Source organism: Eptatretus burgeri, chromosome 26 (assembly GCF_056783735.1).
Source record: "Eptatretus burgeri isolate ZD-2024b chromosome 26, Ebu_testis_v1, whole genome shotgun sequence".
Lineage (NCBI taxonomy): Eukaryota > Metazoa > Chordata > Myxini > Myxiniformes > Myxinidae > Eptatretus > Eptatretus burgeri.
The window spans coordinates 77,263-97,768 of record NC_140986.1 but is presented as its reverse complement, the minus strand read 5'-3'; the positions used below and the strand labels follow the sequence as shown (position 1 = coordinate 97,768).

The window sequence follows — 20,506 nt, the reverse complement described above, 5'->3', positions numbered from 1 at the left end:
CAGACACAGACACAGACAGACAGAGACAGACAGAGACAGACAGAGACAGACACAGAGAGACAGACACAGACACAGAGAGACAGACACAGACACAGAGAGACAGACACAGACACAGAGAGACAGACACAGACACAGAGAGACAGACACAGACACAGAGAGACAGACACAGACACAGAGAGACAGACACAGACACAGAGAGACAGACACAGACACAGAGAGACAGACACAGACACAGAGAGACAGACACAGACACAGAGAGACAGACACAGACACAGAGAGACAGACAGACACAGAGAGACAGACACAGACACAGAGAGACAGACACAGACACAGGGAGACAGACCCAGACACAGACAGACAGACACACACACAGACAGACAGACACAGACACAGAGCGCCAGACACAGACCCAGACAGACAGACACAGACACAGACACAGAGAGACAGACAGACACAGAGAGAGACAGAGAGAGCCAGAGAGAGAGACAGAGAGAGAGACAGAGAGAGAGACAGAGAGAGAGAAAGAGGGAGAGACAGAGAGAGAGACAGAGAGAGAGACAGACAGAGAGAGAGAGACAGACAGAGAGAGAGACAGAGAGAGAGACAGACAGACAGACAGACAGACAGACAGACAGACAGACAGACAGACAGACAGACAGACAGACAGAGAGAGAGAGAGAGAGAGAGAGAGAGAGAGAGAGAGAGAGAGAGAGAGAGAGAGAGAGAGAGAGAGAACCAAAGCCGAAGCGTGTGGGACACTCACTGGTCAGGACGACGCGTGACGGGATGAGAAAACAACAAGGCGTCTCGAGGTTCGTGCCACGTCTTCTCCTTCCCCATCTCCCTCTGCCGTTCGCGTCGGCGCCGCCCGATGATGATCTATTATTTAGTTTAAACATTCGCACGATCTCATTTACAAGTACAATGAAAAAAAAGTGGGTAACAGAAGAACATTCACCGCCGAGCAGGCCGCCACCGCCCGGTTTGGTTCAAGTGAAGGAAATCATGAGCATTCACCGCCCAACAAGACGCCAGCTGCTACACCGCCCGGTACCGTTAAAGTCAAGTCAATCATGAGTATTCACCGCCGAACACGCCTCCACTTGCTGCACCGCCCGGTGAGGTTAAAGTTTAGTCAAGCATGACTATTCACCGCCGAACTCGCCGACAAATGCGACACTGCGGGTGAGGTGAAAGTGGAGTAAATCATGAGTCTTCACCGCCGAACTCGCCGCGACCTGCTACACCTCCCGGTGAGGTTAAAGTAAAGTGAAGCATGAGTCTTCACCGCCGAACTCGCCGCCAAATGCTACACCGCCCGGTACGGTTAAAGTGAAGTAAATCATGAGCATGTGGGGGAAAATTTTTTATTAATGTATTTTAAATTGTAACAAATGGAATTTCAGAAATGTAACTTTTTTGCTGCAAGTTGAATTGGCTGTCATTTCTGGCCAATAGACTGCCCGAAATGATAATAAATGTGTTGTTCTGGAGCAGAGTGACCGAGCTGATAAATGAACCTTTGCTTGAAATGTACGAAGTGGCTTTTCGTCGAAAGCACACGTCTTCAGTCTGGGTGAATATCCCCCAACCTCTCTCTCTCTCATAAAAGTATGAAATGCTTTGAAATGCGAAATTGTTTTCAGTGCAAGCACGTGAGGAAGTATAGTTTCTCAGTGGCTTGTACTCCTTGGAACTGACCAAGTACCAAGTTAGAATAAAACTCTCTGATGTAATGTAGAAGTGAATTGAATCAGCTTGGTCTAACTGTTAACTAAAGTAAGAATAAATGAAATAGAACCAAATAATATTGCAATCAATGGGGATTCTTAAGTTAATTGTACAAGGGTGAGAAGTCTATGGTGTATGATTAGGAAAAAAATTGTTTCACAAGGAAGGACTTGTGTGGACATCAGTTTTCTCAGTGTCGAGCTGGGTTTTTGTAGGATTTTATAATCAAATCGGACAAACGTTAAACTCTGTCTGAAGTCAAATAGGATTCCACAATCGGCCAGTTAGAATCCTTCAACGATCACAACAAGGTGGGTTAAAAAAAATCCACATCAATGTCTGTTAGAAAAGTTTGTGATGTTTGCTTGAAAAGTGTGTGATGTTTGTTTTAACAGTGTGTGATGTCTGTTTGAAAAGTGTGTGATGTTTGTTTGAAAACTGTGTGATGTGTGTTTGAAAAGTTTGTGATGTTTGTTTGAAAAGTGTGTGATGTTTGTTTGAAAAGTTTGTGATTTCTGTTTGAAATGTTTGTGATGTTTGTTTGAAAAGTGTGTGATGTTTCCTTGAAAAGTGTGTGATATCTGTTTGAACAGTGTGTGATGTCTGTTTGAAAAGTGTGTGATGTTTGTTTGAAAACTGTGTGATGTGTGTTTGAAAAGTTTGTGATGTTTGTTTGAAAAGTGTGTGATGTTTGTTTGAAAAGTTTGTGACTTCTGTTTGAAATGTTTGTGATGTTTGTTTGAAAAGTGTGTGATGTTTCCTTGAAAAGTGTGTGATGTTTGCTTGAAAAGTGTGTGATGTTTGTTTGGAAAGTGTGTGATCTCTGTTTGAAAAGTGAGTGATGTTTCCTTGAAAAGTGAGTGATGTCTGTTTGAAAAGTTTGTGATGTTTGTTTGAAAAGTGTGTGATGTCTGTTTGAAAAGTGTGTGATGTCTGTTTGAAAAGTGTGTGATGTCTGTTTGAAAAGTGTCTATTTGACATCTGTTTGAAAAGTGTGTGATGTCTGTTTGAAAAGTGTATGATGTGTGTTTGAAAAGTGTGTGATGTTTGTTTGAACAGTGTGTGATGTTTGCTTGTGAAAGTGTGTGATGTTTGCTTGAAAAGTGTGTGATGTTTGTTTGAAAAGTGTGTGATGTTCGTGTGAAAAGTTTGTGATGTTTGTTTGAACAGTGTGTGATGTTTGTTTGAAAAGTGTATGATGTTTGTTTGAAAAGTGTATGATGTTTGTTTGAAAAGTGTGATCTCTGTTTGAAAAGTGTGTGATGTTTGCTTGAAAAGTGTGATCTCAGTTTGAAAAGTGAGTGATGTTTCCTTGAAAAGTGTGTGATGTCTGTTTGAAAAGTTTGTGATGTTTGTTTGAAAAGTTTCTGATGTTTGTTTGAAAAGTGTGTGATGTCTGTCTGAAAAGTGTGTGATGTTTGTTTGAAAAGTGTATGATGTGCGTTTTAAAAGTGTGTGATGTTTCTTTGTTAAAGTGTGTGATGTTTGTTTGAAAAGTTTGTGATGTTTGCTTGAAAAGTGTGTGATGTCTGTTTGAAAAGTTTGTGATGTTTGTTTGAAAAGTGTGTGATGTCTGTTTGAAAAGTGTCTATTTGACATCTGTTTGAAAAGTGTGTGATGTCTGTTTGAAAAGTGTGTGATGTCTTTTTGAACAGTGTGTGATGTCTATTTGAACAGTGTGTGATGTCTATTTGAACAGCGTGTGATGTTTGTTTGAAAAGTGTATGATGTCTGTTTGAAAAGTGTATGATGTTTGTTTGAAAAGTGTGTGATCTCTGTTTGAAAAGTGTGTGATGTTTGCTTGAAAAGTGTGTGATGTTTGTTTGGAAAGTGTGTGATGTTTGTTTGGAAAGTGTGTGATCTCTGTTTGAAAAGTGAGTGATGTTTCCTTGAAAAGTGTGTGATGTCTGTTTGAAAAGTTTGTGATGTTTGTTTGAAAAGTGTGTGATGTCTGTTTGAAAAGTGTGTGATGTCTGTTTGAAAAGTGTGTGATGTCTGTTTGAAAAGTGTGTGATGTTTGTTTGAAAAGTGTATGATGTGCATTTTAAAATTGTGTGATGTTTGTTTGAAAAGTTTGTGATGTTTGCTTGAAAAGTGTGTGATGTCTGTTTGAAAAGTGTATGATGTGTGTTTGAAAAGTGTGTGATGTTTGTTTGAACAGTGTGTGATGTTTGTTTGTGAAAGTGTGTGATGTTTGCTTGAAAAGTGTGTGATGTTTGTTTGAAAAGTGTGTGATGTTCGTGTGAAAAGTTTGTGATGTTTGTTTGAACAGTGTGTGATGTCTGTTTGAAAAGTTTGTGATGTTTGCTTGAAAAGTGTGTGATGTTTGTTTGAAAACTGTGTGATGTCTGTTTGAAAAGTGTGTGATGTCTTTTTGAACAGTGTGTGATGTCTATTTGAACAGCGTGTGATGTCTGTTTGAAAAGTGTATGATGTTTGTTTGAAAAGTGTGATGTTTGTTTGAAAAGTGTATGATGTCTGTTTGAAAAGTGTATGATGTTGGTTTGAAAAGTGTGTGATCTCTGTTTGAAAAGTGTGTGATGTTTGCTTGAAAAGTGTGTGATGTTTGTTTGGAAAGTGTGTGATCTCTGTTTGAAAAGTGAGTGATGTTTCCTTGAAAAGTGAGTGATGTCTGTTTGAAAAGTTTGTGATGTTTGTTTGAAAAGTGTGTGATGTCTGTTTGAAAAGTGTGTGATGTCTGTTTGAAAAGTGTGTGATGTCTGTTTGAAAAGTGTCTATTTGACATCTGTTTGAAAAGTGTGTGATGTCTGTTTGAAAAGTGTATGATGTGTGTTTGAAAAGTGTGTGATGTTTGTTTGAACAGTGTGTGATGTTTGCTTGTGAAAGTGTGTGATGTTTGCTTGAAAAGTGTGTGATGTTTGTTTGAAAAGTGTGTGATGTTCGTGTGAAAAGTTTGTGATGTTTGTTTGAACAGTGTGTGATGTTTGTTTGAAAAGTGTATGATGTTTGTTTGAAAAGTGTATGATGTTTGTTTGAAAAGTGTGATCTCTGTTTGAAAAGTGTGTGATGTTTGCTTGAAAAGTGTGTGATTTTTGTTTGAAAAGTGTGTGATCTCAGTTTGAAAAGTGAGTGATGTTTCCTTGAAAAGTGTGTGATGTCTGTTTGAAAAGTTTGTGATGTTTGTTTGAAAAGTTTCTGATGTTTGTTTGAAAAGTGTGTGATGTCTGTCTGAAAAGTGTGTGATGTTTGTTTGAAAAGTGTATGATGTGTGTTTTAAAAGTGTGTGATGTTTCTTTGTTAAAGTGTGTGATGTTTGTTTGAAAAGTTTGTGATGTTTGCTTGAAAAGTGTGTGATGTCTGTTTGAAAAGTTTGTGATGTTTGTTTGAAAAGTGTGTGATGTCTGTTTGAAAAGTGTCTATTTGACATCTGTTTGAAAAGTGTGTGATGTCTGTTTGAAAAGTGTGTGATGTCTTTTTGAACAGTGTGTGATGTCTATTTGAACAGTGTGTGATGTCTATTTGAACAGCGTGTGATGTTTGTTTGAAAAGTGTATGATGTCTGTTTGAAAAGTGTATGATGTTTGTTTGAAAAGTGTGTGATCTCTGTTTGAAAAGTGTGTGATGTTTGCTTGAAAAGTGTGTGATGTTTGTTTGGAAAGTGTGTGATGTTTGTTTGGAAAGTGTGTGATCTCTGTTTGAAAAGTGAGTGATGTTTCCTTGAAAAGTGTGTGATGTCTGTTTGAAAAGTTTGTGATGTTTGTTTGAAAAGTGTGTGATGTCTGTTTGAAAAGTGTGTGATGTCTGTTTGAAAAGTGTGTGATGTCTGTTTGAAAAGTGTGTGATGTTTGTTTGTGAAAGTGTGTGATGTTTGTTTGTGAAAGTGTGTGATGTTTGCTTGAAAAGTGTGTGATGTTAGTGTGAAAAGTTTGTGATGTTTGCTTGAAAAGTGTGTGATGTTTGTTTGAAACGTTTGTGATGTTTGTTTGAAAAGTGTGTGATGTTTGTTTGAAAACTGTGTGATGTTTGTTTGAAAAGTGTGTGATGTTTGTTTGAAAAGTTTGTGATGTTTGTTTGAAAAGTGTGTGATGTTTGTTTGAAAAGTGTGTGAAAGCTGTTTGAACAGTGTGTGATGTCTGTTTGAAAAGTTTGTGATGTTTGTTTGAAAAGTGTGTGATGTTTGTTTGAAAAGTGTGTGATGTCTGTTTGAACAGTGTGTGATGTCTATTTGAACAGCGTGTGATGTCTATTTGAACAGCGTGTGATGTCTGTTTGACAAGTTTGTGATGTTTGTTTGAAAAGTTTGTGATGTTTGTTTGAAAAGTGTGTGATGTTTGTTTGAACAGTTTGTGATGTCTGTTTGAACAGTGTGTGATGTCTGTTTGAACAGTGTGTGATGTCTGTTTGATCATTTTGTGATGTTTGTTTGAAAAGTATGTGATGTCTTTTGAAAAGTGTGTGATGTTTGTTTGAAAAGTGTGTGATGTTTGTTTGAAAAGTGTATGATGTGCGTTTTAAAATTGTGTGATGTTTGTTTGAAAAGTTTGTGATGTCTGTTTGAAAAGTTTGTGATGTTTGTTTGAAAAGTGTGTGATGTTTGTTTGAAAAGTGTCTATTTGACATCTGTTTGAAAAGTGTGTGATGTCTGTTTGAAAAGTGTATGATGTGTGTTTGAAAAGTGTGTGATGTTTGTTTGAACAGTGTGTGATGTTTGTTTGTGAAAGTGTGTGATGTTTGCTTGAAAAGTGTGTGATGTTAGTGTGAAAAGTTTGTGATGTTTGCTTGAAAAGTGTGTGATGTTTGTTTGAACAGTGTGTGATGTCTGTTTGAAACGTTTGTGATGTTTGTTTGAAAAGTGTGTGATGTTTGTTTGAAAACTGTGTGATGTTTGTTTGAAAAGTGTGTGATGTTTGTTTGAAAAGTTTGTGATGTTTGTTTGAAAAGTGTGTGATGTTTGTTTGAAAAGTGTGTGAAAGCTGTTTGAACAGTGTGTGATGTCTGTTTGAAAAGTTTGTGATGTTTGTTTGAAAAGTGTGTGATGTTTGTTTGAAAAGTGTGTGATGTCTGTTTGAACAGTGTGTGATGTCTATTTGAACAGTGTGTGATGTCTATTTGAACAGCGTGTGATGTCTGTTTGACAAGTTTGTGATGTTTGTTTGAAAAGTTTGTGATGTTTGTTTGAAAAGTGTGTGATGTTTGTTTGAACAGTTTGTGATGTCTGTTTGAACAGTGTGTGATGTCTGTTTGATCATTTTGTGATGTTTGTTTGAAAAGTATGTGATGTCTTTTGAAAAGTGTGTGATGTTTGTTTGAAAAGTGTATGATGCTTGTTTCAACAGTGTGTGATGTTTGTTTGAAAAGTGTATGATGTTTGTTTGAAAAGTTTGTGATGTTTGTTTGAAAAGTGTGTGATGTTTGTTTGAACAGTTTGTGATGTCTGTTTGACAAGTTTGTGATGTTTGTTTGAAAAGTGTGTGATGTCTGTTTGAAAAGTTTGTGATGTTTGTTTGAAAAGTGTGTGATGTCTGTTTGAAAAGTGTGTGATGTCTGTCTGAAAAGTGTGTGATGTTTGTTTGAAAAGTGTATGATGTGCGTTTTAAAAGTGTGTGATGTTTGTTTGAACAGTGTGTGATGTTTCTTTGTTAAAGTGTGTGATGTTTGTTTGAAAAGTTTGTGATGTTTGCTTGAAAAGTGTGTGATGTCTGTTTGAAAAGTTTGTGATGTTTGTTTGAAAAGTGTGTGATGTCTGTTTGAAAAGTGTCTATTTGACATCTGTTTGAAAAGTGTGTGATGTCTATTTGAACAGTGTGTGATGTCTATTTGAACAGCGTGTGATTTCTGTTTGAAAAGTGTATGATGTTTGTTTGAAAAGTGTATGATGTTTGTTTGAAAAGTGTGATGTCTGTTTGAAAAGTGTATGATGTTTGTTTGAAAAGTGTGTGATGTCTGTTTGAACAGTGTGTGATGTCTATTTGAACAGCGTGTGATGTCTATTTGAGCAGCGTGTGATGTCTGTTTGACAAGTTTGTCATGTTTGTTTGAAAAGTCTGTGATATCTGTTTGAAAAGTTTGTGATGTTTGTTTGATAAGTGTGTGATGTTTGTTTGAACAGTTTGTGATGTCTGTTTGAACAGTGAGTGATGTCTGTTTGATCATTTTGTGATGTTTGTTTGAAAAGTGTGTGATGTCTTTTGAAAAGTGTGTGATGTTTGTTTGAAAAGTGTATGATGTTTTTTTCAACAGTGTGTGATGTTTGTTTGAAAAGTGTGTGATGTTTGTTTGAAAGGTGTGTGATGTTTGTTTGAAAAGTGTATGATGTTTGTTTGAAAAGTGTGTGATGTCTGTTTGAACAGTGTGTGATGTTTGTTTGAAAAGTGTATGATGTTTGTTTGAAAGGTGTGTGATGTTTGTTTGAAAAGTGTGTGGTGTTTGTTTGAAAAGTTTGTGATGTTTGTTTGAAAAGTGTGATGTTTGTTTGAACAGTTTGTGATGTCTGTTTGACAAGTTTGTGATGTTTGTTTGAAAAGTGTGTGATGTGTGTTTGAAAAGTTTGTGATGTTTGTTTGAAAAGTGTGTGATGTCTGTTTGAACAGTGAGTGATGTCTGTTTGATCATTTTGTGATGTTTGTTTGAAAAGTGTGTGATGTCTTTTGAAAAGTGTGTGATGTTTGTTTGAAAGGTGTGTGATGTTTGTTTGAAAAGTGTATGATGTTTGTTTGAAAAGTGTGTGATCTCTGTTTGAAAAGTGTGTGATGTTTGCTTGAAAAGTGTGTGATGTTTGTTTGGAAAGTGTGTGATCTCTGTTTGAAAAGTGAGTGATGTTTCCTTGAAAAGTGTGTGATGTCTGTTTGAAAAGTTTGTGATGTTTGTTTGAAAAGTGTGTGATGTCTGTTTGAAAAGTGTGTGATGTCTGTTTGAAAAGTGTGTGATGTTTATTTGAAAAGTGTATGATGTGCGTTTTAAAATTGTGTGATGTTTGTTTGAAAAGTTTGTGATGTGTGTTTGAAAAGTGTGTGATGTTTGTTTGAACAGTGTGTGATGTTTGTTTGTGAAAGTGTGTGATGTTTGCTTGAAAAGTGTGTGATGTTAGTGTGAAAAGTTTGTGATGTTTGCTTGAAAAGTGTGTGATGTTTGTTTGAACAGTGTGTGATGACTGTTTGAAACGTTTGTGATGTTTGTTTGAAAAGTGTGTGATGTTTGTTTGAAAACTGTGTGATGTTTGTTTGTGAAAGTGTGTGATGTTTGCTTGAAAAGTGTGTGATGTTTGTTTGAAAAGTGTGTGATGTTTGTTTGAAAAGTGTGTGATGTTCGTGTGAAAAGTTTGTGATGTTCGTGTGAAAAGTCTGTGATGTTTGTTTGAACAGTGTGTGATGTCTGTTTGAAAAGTTTGTGATGTTTGCTTGAAAAGTGTGTGATGTTTGTTTGAAAACTGTGTGATGTTTGTTTGAAAAGTGTGTGATGTTTGTTTGAAAATTTTGTGATGTCTGTTTGAAAAGTTTGTGATGTTTGTTTGAAAAGTGTGTGATGTTTGTTTGAAAAGTGTGTGAAAGCTGTTTGAACAGTGTGTGATGTCTGTTTGAAAAGTTTGTGATGTTTGTTTGAAAAGTGTGTGATGTCTGTTTGAACAGTGTGTGATGTCTATTTGAACAGTGTGTGATGTCTATTTGAACAGCATGTGATGTCTGTTTGGCAAGTTTGTGATGTTTGTTTGAAAAGTGTGTGATGTCTGTTTGAAAAGTTTGTGATGTTTGTTTGAAAAGTGTGTGATGTTTGTTTGAACAGTTTGTGATGTCTGTTTGAACAGTGAGTGATGTCTGTTTGATCATTTTGTGATGTTTGTTTGAAAAGTGTGTGATGTCTTTTGAAAAGTGTGTGATGTTTGTTTGAAAAGTGTATGATGTTGGTTTGAAAAGTGTGTGATGTTTGTTTGAACAGTTTGTGATGTCTGTTTGAACAGTGAGTGATGTCTGTTTGATCATTTTGTGATGTTTGTTTGAAAAGTGTGTGATGTCTCTTTGAAAAGTGTGTGATGTCTCTTTGAAAAGTGTGTGATGTCTGTTTGAAAAGTGTGTGATGTTTGTTTGAAAAGTGTGTGATGTCTGTTTGAAAAGTTTGTGATGTTTGTTTGAAAAGTGTGTGATGTTTGTTTGAACAGTTTGTGATGTCTGTTTGAACAGTGAGTGATGTCTGTTTGATCATTTTGTGATGTTTGTTTGAAAAGTGTGTGATGTCTCTTTGAAAAGTGTGTGATGTCTGTTTGAAAAGTGTATGATGTTTGGTTGAAAAGTGTGTGATGTCTCTTTGAAAAGTGTGTGATGTCTGTTTGAAAAGTGTGTGATGTTTGTTTGAAAAGTGTGTGATGTCTGTTTGAAAAGTGTGTGATGTCTGTTTGAAAAGTGTGTGATGTTTGTTTGAAAAGTGTGTGATGTCTGTTTGAAAAGTGTCTATTTGACATCTGTTTGAAAAGTGTGTGATGTCTGTTTGAAAAGTGTATGATGTGTGTTTGAAAAGTGTGTGATGTTTGTTTGAACAGTGTGTGATGTTTGTTTGTGAAAGTGTGTGATGTTTGCTTGAAAAGTGTGTGATGTTTGTTTGAAAAGTGTGTGATGTTCGTGTGAAAAGTTTGTGATGTTTGTTTGAACAGTGTGTGATGTCTGTTTGAAAAGTTTGTGATGTTTGCTTGAAAAGTGTGTGATGTTTGTTTGAAAACTGTGTGATGTCTGTTTGAAAAGTGTGTGATGTCTTTTTGAACAGTGTGTGATGTCTATTTGAACAGCGTGTGATGTCTGTTTGAAAAGTGTATGATGTTTGTTTGAAAAGTGTGATGTTTGTTTGAAAAGTGTATGATGTCTGTTTGAAAAGTGTATGATGTTGGTTTGAAAAGTGTGTGATCTCTGTTTGAAAAGTGTGTGATGTTTGCTTGAAAAGTGTGTGATGTTTGTTTGGAAAGTGTGTGATCTCTGTTTGAAAAGTGAGTGATGTTTCCTTGAAAAGTGAGTGATGTCTGTTTGAAAAGTTTGTGATGTTTGTTTGAAAAGTGTGTGATGTCTGTTTGAAAAGTGTGTGATGTCTGTTTGAAAAGTGTGTGATGTCTGTTTGAAAAGTGTGTGATGTCTGTTTGAAAAGTGTTTATTTGACATCTGTTTGAAAAGTGTGTGATGTCTGTTTGAAAAGTGTATGATGTGTGTTTGAAAAGTGTGTGATGTTTGTTTGAACAGTGTGTGATGTTTGTTTGTGAAAGTGTGTGATGTTTGCTTGAAAAGTGTGTGATGTTTGTTTGAAAAGTGTGTGATGTTCGTGTGAAAAGTTTGTGATGTTTGTTTGAACAGTGTGTGATGTTTGTTTGAAAAGTGTATGATGTTTGTTTGAAAAGTGTATGATGTTTGTTTGAAAAGTGTGATCTCTGTTTGAAAAGTGTGTGATGTTTGCTTGAAAAGTGTGTGATTTTTGTTTGAAAAGTGTGTGATCTCAGTTTGAAAAGTGAGTGATGTTTCCTTGAAAAGTGTGTGATGTCTGTTTGAAAAGTTTGTGATGTTTGTTTGAAAAGTTTCTGATGTTTGTTTGAAAAGTGTGTGATGTCTGTCTGAAAAGTGTGTGATGTTTGTTTGAAAAGTGTATGATGTGCGTTTTAAAAGTGTGTGATGTTTCTTTGTTAAAGTGTGTGATGTTTGTTTGAAAAGTTTGTGATGTTTGCTTGAAAAGTGTGTGATGGCTGTTTGAAAAGTTTGTGATGTTTGTTTGAAAAGTGTGTGATGTCTGTTTGAAAAGTGTCTATTTGACATCTGTTTGAAAAGTGTGTGATGTCTGTTTGAAAAGTGTGTGATGTCTTTTTGAACAGTGTGTGATGTCTTTTTGAACAGTGTGTGATGTCTATTTGAACAGTGTGTGATGTCTATTTGAACAGCGTGTGATGTTTGTTTGAAAAGTGTATGATGTCTGTTTGAAAAGTGTATGATGTTGGTTTGAAAAGTGTGTGATGTTTGTTTGAACAGTGTGTGATGTTTGTTTGTGAAAGTGTGTGATGTTTGCTTGAAAAGTGTGTGATGTTTGTTTGAAAAGTGTGTGATGTTCGTGTGAAAAGTTTGTGATGTTTGTTTGAACAGTGTGTGATGTTTGTTTGAAAAGTGTATGATGTTTGTTTGAAAAGTGTATGATGTTTGTTTGAAAAGTGTGATCTCTGTTTGAAAAGTGTGTGATGTTTGCTTGAAAAGTGTGTGATTTTTGTTTGAAAAGTGTGTGATCTCAGTTTGAAAAGTGAGTGATGTTTCCTTGAAAAGTGTGTGATGTCTGTTTGAAAAGTTTGTGATGTTTGTTTGAAAAGTTTCTGATGTTTGTTTGAAAAGTGTGTGATGTCTGTCTGAAAAGTGTGTGATGTTTGTTTGAAAAGTGTATGATGTGCGTTTTAAAAGTGTGTGATGTTTCTTTGTTAAAGTGTGTGATGTTTGTTTGAAAAGTTTGTGATGTTTGCTTGAAAAGTGTGTGATGTCTGTTTGAAAAGTTTGTGATGTTTGTTTGAAAAGTGTGTGATGTCTGTTTGAAAAGTGTCTATTTGACATCTGTTTGAAAAGTGTGTGATGTCTGTTTGAAAAGTGTGTGATGTCTTTTTGAACAGTGTGTGATGTCTATTTGAACAGTGTGTGATGTCTATTTGAACAGCGTGTGATGTTTGTTTGAAAAGTGTATGATGTCTGTTTGAAAAGTGTATGATGTTTGTTTGAAAAGTGTGTGATCTCTGTTTGAAAAGTGTGTGATGTTTGCTTGAAAAGTGTATGATGTTTGTTTGGAAAGTGTGTGATGTTTGTTTGGAAAGTGTGTGATCTCTGTTTGAAAAGTGAGTGATGTTTCCTTGAAAAGTGTGTGATGTCTGTTTGAAAAGTTTGTGATGTTTGTTTGAAAAGTGTGTGATGTCTGTTTGAAAAGTGTGTGATGTCTGTTTGAAAAGTGTGTGATGTTTGTTTGAAAAGTGTATGATGTGCATTTTAAAATTGTGTGATGTTTGTTTGAAAAGTTTGTGATGTTTGCTTGAAAAGTGTGTGATGTCTGTTTGAAAAGTGTCTATTTGACATCTGTTTGAAAAGTGTGTGATGTGTGTTTGAAAAGTGTGTGATGTTTGATTGAAAAGTGTGTGATGTTTGTTTGAACAGTGTGTGATGTTTGTTTGTGAAAGTGTGTGATGTTTGCTTGAAAAGTGTGTGATGTTTGTTTGAAAAGTGTGTGATGTTTGTTTGAAAAGTGTGTGATGTTCGTGTGAAAAGTTTGTGATGTTCGTGTGAAAAGTCTGTGATGTTTGTTTGAACAGTGTGTGATGTCTGTTTGAAAAGTTTGTGATGTTTGCTTGAAAAGTGTGTGATGTTTGTTTGAAAACTGTGTGATGTTTGTTTGAAAAGTGTGTGATGTTTGTTTGAAAATTTTGTGATGTCTGTTTGAAAAGTTTGTGATGTTTGTTTGAAAAGTGTGTGATGTTTGTTTGAAAAGTGTGTGAAAGCTGTTTGAACAGTGTGTGATGTCTGTTTGAAAAGTTTGTGATGTTTGTTTGAAAAGTGTGTGATGTCTGTTTGAACAGTGTGTGATGTCTATTTGAACAGTGTGTGATGTCTATTTGAACAGCATGTGATGTCTGTTTGGCAAGTTTGTGATGTTTGTTTGAAAAGTGTGTGATGTCTGTTTGAAAAGTTTGTGATGTTTGTTTGAAAAGTGTGTGATGTTTGTTTGAACAGTTTGTGATGTCTGTTTGAACAGTGAGTGATGTCTGTTTGATCATTTTGTGATGTTTGTTTGAAAAGTGTGTGACGTCTTTTGAAAAGTGTGTGATGTTTGTTTGAAAAGTGTATGATGTTTGTTTCAACAGTGTGTGATGTTTGTTTGAAAAGTGTATGATGTTTGTTTGAAAAGTGTGTGATGTTTGTTTGAACAGTTTGTGATGTCTGTTTGAACAGTGAGTGATGTCTGTTTGATCATTTTGTGATGTTTGTTTGAAAAGTGTGTGATGTCTCTTTGAAAAGTGTGTGATGTCTGTTTGAAAAGTGTATGATGTTTGGTTGAAAAGTGTGTGATGTCTCTTTGAAAAGTGTGTGATGTCTGTTTGAAAAGTGTGTGATGTTTGTTTGAAAAGTGTGTGATGTCTCTTTGAAAAGTGTGTGATGTCTGTTTGAAAAGTGTGTGATGTTTGTTTGAAAAGTGTATGATGTTTGTTTGAACAGTGTGTGATGTGTGTTTGAAAAGTGTGTGATGTTTGTTTGAACAGTGTGTGATGTTTGTTTGTTATGGTGTATGATGTTTGTTTGAAAAGTTTGTGATGTTTGTTTGAAAAGTGTGTGATGTCTGTTTGAAAAGTTTGTGATGTTTGTTTGAAAAGTGTGTGATGTCTGTTTGAAAAGTGTGTGATGTCTGTTTGAAAAGTGTGTGATGTCTGTTTGAAAAGTGTGTGATGTTTGTTTGAAAAGTGTATGATGTGCATTTTAAAATTGTGTGATGTTTGTTTGAAAAGTTTGTGATGTTTGCTTGAAAAGTGTGTGATGTCTGTTTGAAAAGTGTCTATTTGACATCTGTTTGAAAAGTGTGTGATGTGTGTTTGAAAAGTGTGTGATGTTTGATTGAAAAGTGTGTGATGTTTGTTTGAACAGTGTGTGATGTTTGTTTGTGAAAGTGTGTGATGTTTGCTTGAAAAGTGTGTGATGTTTGTTTGAAAAGTGTGTGATGTTTGTTTGAAAAGTGTGTGATGTTCGTGTGAAAAGTTTGTGATGTTCGTGTGAAAAGTCTGTGATGTTTGTTTGAACAGTGTGTGATGTCTGTTTGAAAAGTTTGTGATGTTTGCTTGAAAAGTGTGTGATGTTTGTTTGAAAACTGTGTGATGTTTGTTTGAAAAGTGTGTGATGTTTGTTTGAAAATTTTGTGATGTCTGTTTGAAAAGTTTGTGATGTTTGTTTGAAAAGTGTGTGATGTTTGTTTGAAAAGTGTGTGAAAGCTGTTTGAACAGTGTGTGATGTCTGTTTGAAAAGTTTGTGATGTTTGTTTGAAAAGTGTGTGATGTCTGTTTGAACAGTGTGTGATGTCTATTTGAACAGTGTGTGATGTCTATTTGAACAGCATGTGATGTCTGTTTGGCAAGTTTGTGATGTTTGTTTGAAAAGTGTGTGATGTCTGTTTGAAAAGTTTGTGATGTTTGTTTGAAAAGTGTGTGATGTTTGTTTGAACAGTTTGTGATGTCTGTTTGAACAGTGAGTGATGTCTGTTTGATCATTTTGTGATGTTTGTTTGAAAAGTGTGTGATGTCTTTTGAAAAGTGTGTGATGTTTGTTTGAAAAGTGTATGATGTTTGTTTCAACAGTGTGTGATGTTTGTTTGAAAAGTGTATGATGTTTGTTTGAAAAGTGTGTGATGTTTGTTTGAACAGTTTGTGATGTCTGTTTGAACAGTGAGTGATGTCTGTTTGATCATTTTGTGATGTTTGTTTGAAAAGTGTGTGATGTCTCTTTGAAAAGTGTGTGATGTCTGTTTGAAAAGTGTATGATGTTTGGTTGAAAAGTGTGTGATGTCTCTTTGAAAAGTGTGTGATGTCTGTTTGAAAAGTGTGTGATGTTTGTTTGAAAAGTGTGTGATGTCTGTTTGAAAAGTTTGTGATGTTTGTTTGAAAAGTGTGTGATGTCTGTTTGAAAAGTGTGTGATGTCTGTTTGAAAAGTGTGTGATGTCTCTTTGAAAAGTGTGTGATGTCTGTTTGAAAAGTGTGTGATGTCTCTTTGAAAAGTGTGTGATGTCTGTTTGAAAAGTTTGTGATGTTTGTTTGAAAAGTGTGTGATGTCTGTTTGAAAAGTGTGTGATGTCTGTTTGAAAAGTGTGTGATGTTTGTTTGAAAAGTGTGTGATGTCTGTTTGAAAAGTGTGTGATGTCTGTTTGAAAAGTGTGTGATGTTTGTTTGAAAAGTGTGTGATGTCTGTTTGAAAAGTGTCTATTTGACATCTGTTTGAAAAGTGTGTGATGTCTGTTTGAAAAGTGTATGATGTGTGTTTGAAAAGTGTGTGATGTTTGTTTGAACAGTGTGTGATGTTTGTTTGTGAAAGTGTGTGATGTTTGCTTGAAAAGTGTGTGATGTTTGTTTGAAAAGTGTGTGATGTTCGTGTGAAAAGTTTGTGATGTTTGTTTGAACAGTGTGTGATGTCTGTTTGAAAAGTTTGTGATGTTTGCTTGAAAAGTGTGTGATGTTTGTTTGAAAACTGTGTGATGTCTGTTTGAAAAGTGTGTGATGTCTTTTGAACAGTGTGTGATGTCTATTTGAACAGCGTGTGATGTCTGTTTGAAAAGTGTATGATGTTTGTTTGAAAAGTGTGATGTTTGTTTGAAAAGTGTATGATGTCTGTTTGAAAAGTGTATGATGTTGGTTTGAAAAGTGTGTGATCTCTGTTTGAAAAGTGTGTGATGTTTGCTTGAAAAGTGTGTGATGTTTGTTTGGAAAGTGTGTGATCTCTGTTTGAAAAGTGAGTGATGTTTCCTTGAAAAGTGAGTGATGTCTGTTTGAAAAGTTTGTGATGTTTGTTTGAAAAGTGTGTGATGTCTGTTTGAAAAGTGTGTGATGTCTGTTTGAAAAGTGTGTGATGTCTGTTTGAAAAGTGTTTATTTGACATCTGTTTGAAAAGTGTGTGATGTCTGTTTGAAAAGTGTATGATGTGTGTTTGAAAAGTGTGTGATGTTTGTTTGAACAGTGTGTGATGTTTGTTTGTGAAAGTGTGTGATGTTTGCTTGAAAAGTGTGTGATGTTTGTTGAAAAGTGTGTGATGTTCGTGTGAAAAGTTTGTGATGTTTGTTTGAACAGTGTGTGATGTTTGTTTGAAAAGTGTATGATGTTTGTTTGAAAAGTGTATGATGTTTGTTTGAAAAGTGTGATCTCTGTTTGAAAAGTGTGTGATGTTTGCTTGAAAAGTGTGTGATTTTTGTTTGAAAAGTGTGTGATCTCAGTTTGAAAAGTGAGTGATGTTTCCTTGAAAAGTGTGTGATGTCTGTTTGAAAAGTTTGTGATGTTTGTTTGAAAAGTTTCTGATGTTTGTTTGAAAAGTGTGTGATGTCTGTCTGAAAAGTGTGTGATGTTTGTTTGAAAAGTGTATGATGAGCGTTTTAAAAGTGTGATCTCTGTTTGAAAAGTGTGTGATGTTTGCTTGAAAAGTGTGTGATTTTTGTTTGAAAAGTGTGTGATCTCAGTTTGAAAAGTGAGTGATGTTTCCTTGAAAAGTGTGTGATGTTTGTTTGAAAAGTGTGTGATGTTTGTTTGAAAAGTGTGTGATGTTCGTGTGAAAAGTTTGTGATGTTCGTGTGAAAAGTCTGTGATGTTTGTTTGAACAGTGTGTGATGTCTGTTTGAAAAGTTTGTGATGTTTGCTTTAAAAGTGTGTGATGTTTGTTTGAAAACTGTGTGATGTTTGTTTGAAAAGTGTGTGATGTTTGTTTGAAAATTTTGTGATGTCTGTTTGAAAAGTTTGTGATGTTTGTTTGAAAAGTGTGTGATGTTTGTTTGAAAAGTGTGTGAAAGCTGTTTGAACAGTGTGTGATGTCTGTTTGAAAAGTTTGTGATGTTTGTTTGAAAAGTGTGTGATGTCTGTTTGAACAGTGTGTGATGTCTATTTGAACAGTGTGTGATGTCTATTTGAACAGCATGTGATGTCTGTTTGGCAAGTTTGTGATGTTTGTTTGAAAAGTGTGTGATGTCTGTTTGAAAAGTTTGTGATGTTTGTTTGAAAAGTGTGTGATGTTTGTTTGAACAGTTTGTGATGTCTGTTTGAACAGTGAGTGATGTCTGTTTGATCATTTTGTGATGTTTGTTTGAAAAGTGTGTGATGTCTTTTGAAAAGTGTGTGATGTTTGTTTGAAAAGTGTATGATGTTTGTTTCAACAGTGTGTGATGTTTGTTTGAAAAGTGTATGATGTTTGTTTGAAAAGTGTGTGATGTTTGTTTGAACAGTTTGTGATGTCTGTTTGAACAGTGAGTGATGTCTGTTTGATCATTTTGTGATGTTTGTTTGAAAAGTGTGTGATGTCTCTTTGAAAAGTGTGTGATGTCTGTTTGAAAAGTGTATGATGTTTGGTTGAAAAGTGTGTGATGTCTCTTTGAAAAGTGTGTGATGTCTGTTTGAAAAGTGTGTGATGTTTGTTTGAAAAGTGTGTGATGTCTGTTTGAAAAGTTTGTGATGTTTGTTTGAAAAGTGTGTGATGTCTGTTTGAAAAGTGTGTGATGTCTGTTTGAAAAGTGTGTGATGTCTCTTTGAAAAGTGTGTGATGTCTGTTTGAAAAGTGTGTGATGTCTCTTTGAAAAGTGTGTGATGTCTGTTTGAAAAGTTTGTGATGTTTGTTTGAAAAGTGTGTGATGTCTGTTTGAAAAGTGTGTGATGTCTGTTTGAAAAGTGTGTGATGTTTGTTTGAAAAGTGTGTGATGTCTGTTTGAAAAGTGTGTGATGTCTGTTTGAAAAGTGTGTGATGTTTGTTTGAAAAGTGTGTGATGTCTGTTTGAAAAGTGTCTATTTGACATCTGTTTGAAAAGTGTGTGATGTCTGTTTGAAAAGTGTATGATGTGTGTTTGAAAAGTGTGTGATGTTTGTTTGAACAGTGTGTGATGTTTGTTTGTGAAAGTGTGTGATGTTTGCTTGAAAAGTGTGTGATGTTTGTTTGAAAAGTGTGTGATGTTCGTGTGAAAAGTTTGTGATGTTTGTTTGAACAGTGTGTGATGTCTGTTTGAAAAGTTTGTGATGTTTGCTTGAAAAGTGTGTGATGTTTGTTTGAAAACTGTGTGATGTCTGTTTGAAAAGTGTGTGATGTCTTTTTGAACAGTGTGTGATGTCTATTTGAACAGCGTGTGATGTCTGTTTGAAAAGTGTATGATGTTTGTTTGAAAAGTGTGATGTTTGTTTGAAAAGTGTATGATGTCTGTTTGAAAAGTGTATGATGTTGGTTTGAAAAGTGTGTGATCTCTGTTTGAAAAGTGTGTGATGTTTGCTTGAAAAGTGTGTGATGTTTGTTTGGAAAGTGTGTGATCTCTGTTTGAAAAGTGAGTGATGTTTCCTTGAAAAGTGAGTGATGTCTGTTTGAAAAGTTTGTGATGTTTGTTTGAAAAGTGTGTGATGTCTGTTTGAAAAGTGTGTGATGTCTGTTTGAAAAGTGTGTGATGTCTGTTTGAAAAGTGTTTATTTGACATCTGTTTGAAAAGTGTGTGATGTCTGTTTGAAAAGTGTATGATGTGTGTTTGAAAAGTGTGTGATGTTTGTTTGAACAGTGTGTGATGTTTGTTTGTGAAAGTGTGTGATGTTTGCTTGAAAAGTGTGTGATGTTTGTTTGAAAAGTGTGTGATGTTCGTGTGAAAAGTTTGTGATGTTTGTTTGAACAGTGTGTGATGTTTGTTTGAAAAGTGTATGATGTTTGTTTGAAAAGTGTATGATGTTTGTTTGAAAAGTGTGATCTCTGTTTGAAAAGTGTGTGATGTTTGCTTGAAAAGTGTGTGATTTTTGTTTGAAAAGTGTGTGATCTCAGTTTGAAAAGTGAGTGATGTTTCCTTGAAAAGTGTGTGATGTCTGTTTGAAAAGTTTGTGATGTTTGTTTGAAAAGTTTCTGATGTTTGTTTGAAAAGTGTGTGATGTCTGTCTGAAAAGTGTGTGATGTTTGTTTGAAAAGTGTATGATGTGCGTTTTAAAAGTGTGTGATGTTTCTTTGTTAAAGTGTGTGATGTTTGTTTGAAAAGTTTGTGATGTTTGCTTGAAAAGTGTGTGATGTCTGTTTGAAAAGTTTGTGATGTTTGTTTGAAAAGTGTGTGATGTCTGTTTGAAAAGTGTCTATTTGACATCTGTTTGAAAAGTGTGTGATGTCTGTTTGAAAAGTGTGTGATGTCTTTTTGAACAGTGTGTGATGTCTATTTGAACAGTGTGTGATGTCTATTTGAACAGCGTGTGATTTTTGTTTGAAAAGTGTATGAGGTTTGTTTGAAAAGTGTATGATGTCTGTTTGAAAAGTGTATGATGTTTGTTTGAAAAGTGTGTGATCTCTGTTTGAAAAGTGTGTTGTGTTTGAAAAGTGTGTGATATGTCTGTTTGAAAAGTGTGTGATGTCTTTGAAAAGTGTATGATGTTTGTTTGAAAAGTGTGTGGTGTCTGTTTGAAAAGTGTATGATGTCTGTTTGAAAAGTGTATGATGTTTGTTTGAAAAGTGTGTGATGTCTGTTTGAAAAGTTTGTGATGTTCTGTTTGAAAAGTGTGTGATGTTTGTTTGAAAAGTTTGTGATGTTTGTTTGAAAAGTGTGTGATGTCTGTTTGAAAAGTTTGTGATGTTTGTTTGAAAAGTGTGTGATGTCTGTTTGAAAAGTGTGTGATGTTTGTTTGAAAAGTGTATGATGTTTGTTTGAAAAGTGTGTGATGTCTCTGTTTGAAAAGTGTGTGATGTTTGTTTGAAAAGTGTGTGATGTCTATTTGAAAAGTGTGTGATGTCTGTTTGAAAAGTGTGTGATGTTTGTTTGAAAAGTGTGTGATGTCTGTTTGAAAAGTGTATGATGTTTGTTTGAAAAGTGTGTGATGTCCGTTTGAAAAGTGTGTGATGTTTGCTTGAAAAGTGTGTGATGTCTGTTTGAAAAGTGTGATGTTTGTTTGAAAAGTGTATGATGTTTGTTTCAACAGTGTGTGATGTTTGTTTGAAAAGTGTATGATGTTTGTTTGAAAAGTGTGTGATCTCTGTTTGAAAAGTGTGTGATGTTTGTTTGAAAAGTGTGTGATGTCTGTTTGAAAAGTGTGTGATGTCTGTTTGAAAAGTGTGTGATGTTTGTTTGAAAAGTGTGTGTTGTCTGTTTGAAAAGTGT

The 20,506-nt window shown here is 35.0% G+C and overlaps 1 protein-coding gene across 2 annotated transcripts in view; it reads right to left on the bottom strand.

Annotated features, from left to right (window-relative positions):
• LOC147007759 (dynein axonemal heavy chain 17-like) overlaps positions 1-20,506 on the bottom strand; it is a 552,046-nt gene that overhangs the window by 507,728 nt on the left and 23,812 nt on the right. The gene's annotated exons all lie outside the window — the stretch shown is intronic.